At 36.2% G+C, this 7,762-nt stretch overlaps 1 protein-coding gene across 1 annotated transcript in view; it reads right to left on the reverse strand.

Annotated features, from left to right (window-relative positions):
- LOC107570871 (lethal(3)malignant brain tumor-like protein 4) overlaps window positions 1-7,762 on the reverse strand; it is a 62,746-nt gene that overhangs the window by 45,227 nt on the left and 9,757 nt on the right. Inside the window, exons 2-3 of the mRNA XM_016257152.1 lie at window positions 5,636-5,705; window positions 651-734 (exon numbers count right to left, since the gene is read on the reverse strand). The gene's annotated coding sequence lies outside the window, so the exon portion shown is untranslated. The remainder of the gene's footprint in view (window positions 1-650; window positions 735-5,635; window positions 5,706-7,762) is intronic.

Consider the following 7,762-nt stretch of genomic DNA (forward strand, 5'->3'; position numbering starts at 1 on the left):
ACACATATATATATATATATGTATAGTTAGATGATGAAATAAAAAAACACAACAAAAAATATTACCATTGTAATGTAAAACTTATAATTAAATTTTTTTATTATATATTTTTTAATAATTAAATTAAAGCAACACAATTAAATATTATACAATTTTATACAATTAAAATTTTCTATTTAAATGTAGTATTTGAAAATAATAATTTTATTTTACAGTACACCTACTAATATTTGTTGTCTTTTTACATTTCCAAATGTTAAACCAAAGAGCTTATAATGTGACCAAAAAAATGTTTGGTTGTTGACAAATTTACGTAAATATTTATATGCACATTTTTGGCAATCAATGTTATTAACAGATGCTGAACTCTGGGAAGAAAAAAGTTGCATAGAATTACTTAAATCAAAGATTTGATAATTACACAAGGGCATTTTGTGATTTCAGTTTTACTTTAATTAATCTTTCAGTAACTAGTCACGTGGTTTAAGCGCTCTCCTGACTAAACGAACATCTCTGGCTGTACTGAATGCATTCTGACGGCTGTTAATATTTCATAACGTGAGCTAGAACAGCATCAGCACAGCATCTGAATCAGAACAGCATCAGAATAAAAACAAGCATCAGAGATGCATTGATAAATCAGAACTGACCGGCTGCTGTCCGCAGTCAGGGGTTCAGCCCAAACGCGTGCCGCTCAAACACAGGCTTCATCTGCCCCGGATCACCTACAGGACCTGAGAGAGACCAGCCACGTCAGATTACTGCACATCCACCCATCAGACGAGAGACGCGGCAGAAACTAAAACCATTCAAAACAACCGCTTCATAACTTGAAATAAAATAAAGGTTAATGTAAAATATAAAAACAATTAAACTTCAAATTAAACTAATTTTATTTTATCTAGTTGTCAAGGCAACATTACTCATTTTCATTTAGTTTATCTTGAAGTACTAAAATAACAAACTAAAACTGAAATAAAAAATAATAAAAAACAACCATAGACACTAAAAAGACAAGCAAAAATTTAATCTAATCAAATCAAATGAATGATTTTTTAAAAATAATAAAAACTATAGACAAATTACTCTACAAAACATAACTTTAGTTAAAATAAAAAATATAAACAAAATAAAAGAAAAAAATATAAAAAACTTTTTTTTTTACTCAATTTCTATGCAATAAAATATATATTCATAACAAAAATACCCAAGCTGTTTTAATATTTTATTAATTGAATTTCTAATCTAGATTTAGAAATCTTAGGCTTTTTCATATATCCATGTTTTCCAAGACCAAAAGAAAGAAAGAAAGAGAGAAAAAAGAAAGAAAGAAAGAAAGAGAGAAAAAAGAAAGAAAGAGTGAAAAAAGAGAGAAAGAAAAAGAAAGAAAGAAAGATAGAGAGAACAAAAGAGAGAAAAAAGAAAGAAATGAACAGAAAATATTTTTTAAATTACATATACATATTACACACATTATATTATATACACAGACACTTTAAATAAACAACTGAATTGTATATTTAAAAATATAAAATATATTAATTAAAAAACTGTTAATAAAGACATATGTAAACACTTTTTTTAATGCTTGTCTCTTAAGTAAATATTAAGTCCTCTTGTGGCACTTGGACGTGTGCTGAGGCCCTCTAGTGGCCCCCGGAGCCCTGCTTGAGAAATCATCAGTCTGTCATCTTCCTGATGTCCACATGACAGTAACAGCTGCAGCGATCAGACGAGTCAGAGACACACAGCTGCTCTCCTCAGATAATCAGAGAAGACACTCACGACTGAGACCAGAGTCAGTCCACTAATGCCGAGTTCACACTGCACCATTTTAGCCCGATTTTTCACTCGGCGACAGGTTTTGGAAAATCGCCGACAAATGCCCGACATCGGAGGCAAATCGGTGCTCGTTCCCGCAGTGTGAATTATCAAAGACGCGATCTGAGGGAATCGCGGACACGTCGCCGACGCCCGTGAAATATTTGGCATGCTAAATATCGCCGATAAGCTGTCGGCGATTTACAATCACGCTGTGTGAAATGAGTTCTGACTGAAAAACACATCGGCGATGACCTACAGCCAATGAGAGAGCACGATACAGGGCAGCGGGAAGTTCGGGGAGGAGTTATATGAAACGTAGTTTGCGGACCAGTGTTGCCAAATCTGCGATTGCCGCCCGTTTTGTTTTTTATGTCAGCAGGTTGAAGCGACCCCAATAACGTGATATTTAGGCCCTGGAATGTGAATTGTACTTGGAGAACCCCGCCACAAAAATGTGTATTTTACCCCCGAATGCGATTTTTACTGGGGGACCCCTCAAAAGCAATTGGGCTATTTTCAGGCTAGTTTTGAGTAGTAATTGGGTGGGTTTTGTAGCGAAAACCTGGCAACCCTGCACCAGACAGAGCTGTCGGCGATTCTTCCTATGGTGAAGTCATGCAGTGTGTAACCTCCTGTCGTCGTTCCATCGTGCAGTGTAAACACAGCAGCAACTGAATGCTACCCCAGATAGTCACGCACCGTGAAAACAACAGTGATGCGACGAGTTTGAAAATCGTGAAGTGTGAACTCGGCATAACTCAACACATTTCAGCTCACGCTCTTCTCAACATCATACGGATATTACACAGCAGAAATACAGCTAGGGCCAGGTAGGGCTGGGCGATATAGCTATAGGTACCTATATATAGGTATCGATAATTATTGACATTTTTTATAACCTTTTTAAAACAAAGAGCAATAGAAAAAAAGTCTTAAATTTAACCACTGTATTTATAATTAACAATTTATTGAGACAGACAACAAATATTTTTAGTTTTAACAGTCAAACACAATAAAAATGAAACAAATATCTAATTTCTAATGTTTTATATGCTGATTAAATAGGTCTTTATTGTATAGGTCTAATTGGCGCAATGAGCAAAATAATGCAGCGCATTTAAATTGTCAACGCAAGGAAGTAACTATAAAAACATGCATTAACTCAAATAAATCAAATATAATTTTGTAAATTGCATGAACAATTATGAACAAAACAGCATCATGTATTTATGCATTGCTTAATACAAAGAGCCGAAGCGCCCATCACACAGACTGCATTTAAAAACATACGAGACGCAGTGAAAAGGAATAAACCTCCACAAATTCGTGACGTGTTTTCTAAAAGTTTAAACTGCTTTCACTGTGCATGGCTACATCTCTTGTGTGAGACGCGAGTGCAGCGGTCGTATTTGTCCGTCTAAAAATTTGTTGAATAAGCATTCTGTGTGAATAGCTTGGTTTCGGTTTTAACCTAAATCAAGATCTTCTCCGCATTGAGCTTCTATATTTCTCTAATATTTTGAATGAATAACGCAGCAGCGGCGCGTCTCGTGGGCTAGACTAACAAAACATTAAAATGCAACAACGTCACTTACAACATCATCACAGCCTCTCGTGTGCCCTGACGCACACCTAACATTCAAATGCAAATGTTTATTTTAAATTCGACTAATATTCATTCTTTATTCACAATCTCCTCATCACAGGCAGGCACAGCACTCAGCATGTGTTCGTGTTTGTGTGTGCTGTCTGCGTCACTCAGAGCACGTGCCTCGTGCGCTATATCGAACAATTTTTCTATCGATATCAAAGAAGGTGATATCGATACCGTTTTATCGTCCAGGCCTAGGGCCATATATATTTGGACACTGACACAATTTTCATAATTTTGGCTCTGTATGCCACCAGAATAGAATTAAAATGAATCAATCAAGATGAAATTGAAGTGCAGACTTTAAGCTTTATTCAAGGGGTTGAACAAAAATATAACATAAAATGCTTAGGAAATACAACCATTTTATACACAGTTCCCCCATTTTCAGAGGCTCGAATGTAATTGGACAAATAAATATAATTAGTGGTCGACCGATATTGGTTTTTTGACAGCCGATGCCGATATCTTGGAAAGCAGGGTGGCTGATATAATTTTATTTATTTTAATTAATATTTAAGAAATTTGAAATCATTTGAAAATGGATTAAAAAATAAATTAGTAAAATAAACATACTTGTACTTTAGATGACAAAGTATTATAAATTATAAAAATATAATTAAAAAGGAAGTAAACACTGTAACCAACAGGGCACTCAGTAATCTGGGAAGTTTGTGTGCATTGGGAGTCATATTTTTTTCAAATAAAGCCAAGGTAACACTCATTTTACATACAGAACACGGTGAAAATGACATGAATATGACAGAGGGTAAATGCATAAAGCGCAGCATAATTTGAAATCACAAATTTTATGTTTAAAGCATTCAATTCGCACGGACCGAAAGTCACGCAGAGAACACGCGATCATGCAGGTCACATGCACACTTCACAAGATCTCACAGCTGCATTCGACTAAGTCTGCAAGGTTTGTGAAATTAAATGTTCATTAGCCATTCAAAGATTTGTTTAAATGGCATCAATGCGTATTTGCAGAATGCTGAAGGCAAACGAGAAAGTATTATATGTTTGCCTTTCTATTACTAATAATATAAAAGCAATTGTTATAGTACGCCGTCAAAATAAAAGTCCTGCCTCGACTGCATTGGCCAAACAGAAAAACTTATCGGCCGATGCCAATATTTGAAAAATGCCAAATATCGTCCGATATATCGGCCTTGGCGATATATCGGTCGACCACTAAATAGAATCATAAATAAAATGTTCATGTTTAATATTTTGTTGAGAATCCTTTGACTGCCTTGCGTCTGTAACTCATGGACATCAGCAGAGACTAGGTTTCTCTTTTGTGATGTTTTGCCAGGCCTTCACTGCAGCTGACTTCAGTTGTTGTGTGTTTGTGTCTCTTTCTGCTTTAGTTTTGTCTTCAGCGAGTGAAATGCTGCTCAATCGGGTCGAGATCAGAGATTGACTCGGCCATCGCAGAATAATCCACTGTTTTACCTTCTAAAGCTCCTGGGTTGCTTTTGCTGTGTGTTTTGGGTCATCGTATATTTGTACTATGAATAGGGCCCTATGATTTCTGCGATGCGGAAAACGCGGAATCCAGTCATAAAAACAGAATTTACTGAATAACGTGGAATGTCACGGAATTTGTCAAATTTTGAATGAATTAATCAAAAGTAGGTCATTACACTTAAATCAAATTGCCATATGGACTAGTATCTGTAAATATTAAGCCACAAAAAGACTATTTAAACATGAATCCTGCATGTTCTGCGTGTCTCTGTGTGAATGAATCAAGACACGCGGTTTTGTTTACTACACAATACTCTCTAGGGGACATAAATACATGAACATCATCTCCAGAACTGCTCTGAGTCACTAGCGTCATATCTTACATACACAGAATTGTAAAGGTAACTTGAAGACATTGAGCCAGAAATACATTATTGTTTGAATGTACATACTACTACTACTACTACTAGTACTAATAATAAAATTATTAAAACTTTTGATAAAACATTTGATATCCAGTGAAATTTAAATACACAACAGAATTTCTGAGGAAAATAAAAACATTTTATAAGGCTATTGTAAGAATACATTTGAATAAATTAAGTTGTTGAAATCGAAATATACAAAATACGAAATGTGAAGATTTTTCAGTTTATATACACATATCAGCTTTAATGCACTCACCACAATAACAAAAGCAGCCTACGATCAAGTTTCAGAACAGATCAGGGTTTGTGGGGGTTTTCTGATGGCTCTGAAGGGAGAACACAAATTACAAAAATATTTAGTGAGAAACTGTGACGTGAAAGGGCAAAATAGATGCTATTTTTGGAATCGGTGCTTAAAATGAGTTTGAAAAGAGTACTGGATTTCATTCGGTAGATTTTATGCATCATTAAAATCAAGTCAAACCACCAGACAATGTGCAGAAACACTGACTAACACCTTCCCAGAAGCTGATCTAATGGATTTCTCCCAGAGAATCTCCCAGCATCCTTCAGGGAAACGGCCCCGGCGTCAGCGGTGTTTCTGTCACACGCTTTCCTCCCATTCAAACCGCAAACAATAGAAACGCTGCGACTCTCTGCGGTTTCATCCTACAGACGCACGATTCTAATAAAACTTTGAGTCAACAAAACCTTCAGAACTAGAGACGCAATAAACACAGGAGAGCCAGATTAAAGGCACAGCTCACTCACAAAATCGTCATTCTGTCATCATCTAATCAGATTCATGTCATTCAAAACCTGTTTGATTTTCTCTCTTCTGTGAAAAAGAGAAATTTTAAAGAATGTGCTCGTCATTCAGTTACAACAAACACAGACTGAAACTCCAAAAATGACAAACAAGCAGCATAAAGAATCATAACAGCAGTCCAAATGACTCATATGATGCTTTACATGCGACACCGACTGATGAGAGAAATAGTGATGTTTGATTGATGAACCATTTTCAAGATCATTTTGAATCGGTTGATTAACTTCACAAAACCTGCTTAAATGACTCACTCACAAATAGGATTGATCCAGTTCTTGAATTCAACTCACTGATTCAATGAATATTTTGAATCAGAATCAGAATTAGCTTTATTCGCCAGGTGTGTGCAAACACACTAGGAATTTGTTGGGGTTTTTTTTTTTACCAGGTGCTCCTGTTACATACACACATGCATACAAACATACATACATACACATCTGACATGATAACAGAAAAAAAACATTTAAATAGTAAGACTTAACAAAAAACAATGTGTATGAATCTGGAACAGCAGATTTATGTACAGATTTGTGCATTTGTACTCTATATAGAACTGTATAAATAAGAGATATCCATATGTATTTACATAATACTTGAGAAAAAGGCAATAATTAAAGATGTAGAATGAATTACGGAAATGAATTACAGAACACAGGTAATGATTCATGTGTTAGCTGTTTAAGCTGGAGATGGCATTGGGGAAAAAACTGTTTTTATGCCTAGATGTTCTAGTGCGCAGAGATCTGTAGCGTCTGCCTGAAGGGAGAAGTGCAAACAGGTTGTGTCCGGGGTGAGAGGGTTCTTTGATGAGGTTTCCTGCCCGTTTCTTCACTCTGGAGTTGTACAAGTCCTGAAGACTGGGCAGGTGCACACCAATGATCCTTTCTAGGGGTCGACCGATTATCGGCGCCGATATTAAGCATTTTTATCTTCATATCATTTACATAGACCTACAGAAACAAGTTCCTCATGGCAACCCGTTAAAATATAAGTTCGGGTTAGCTTAATGAAATTATTAGAAATATATTACTGTGGTGCAGTATGATGTACATAATACTACTCGGGGATGAAAGTTTTCCGTCGCTATGACGGATTTCCGTCAATTGGAAAAAATGAAGGGAAAAGAAACATGTAGCACATTGTTGTTGCTCTGCCGGTGTCCTGACGATTTGTTGGTAGCATAATCTGATAGGTAGCATTATTTGTCAGAACACCAGCACACCAAACATCCCCCCCGCCACGGCTGCAGCTTCTCACTGACAACATAATGCCGCTCGCATCATTCACAGTCGGGCTATTAGCAGAGAACACAGAGCAGGGCTTGAATTTCAGGCGCAGGATTGCGGCTATTAATAATAATTCTACTCATTCCAGCAATTTCCGCGCTTATAACGCGATGACAGATGACGGATCTTATCATTTGCACGTGCTTTTGAGTCTTGAGAACTCTCATTTTCTGTGCGCCCACAGATAAGGAGAGTGACAGATTTGTATAATTATTCAAGGAGTTTGCAAATGTGATATTGATTTAATACAACAGTTCAATAAACACGT

The sequence above is a fragment of the Sinocyclocheilus grahami genome, unplaced genomic scaffold (assembly GCF_001515645.1).
Source record: "Sinocyclocheilus grahami isolate Dianchi unplaced genomic scaffold, SAMN03320097.WGS_v1.1 scaffold1516.1, whole genome shotgun sequence".
Lineage (NCBI taxonomy): Eukaryota > Metazoa > Chordata > Actinopteri > Cypriniformes > Cyprinidae > Sinocyclocheilus > Sinocyclocheilus grahami.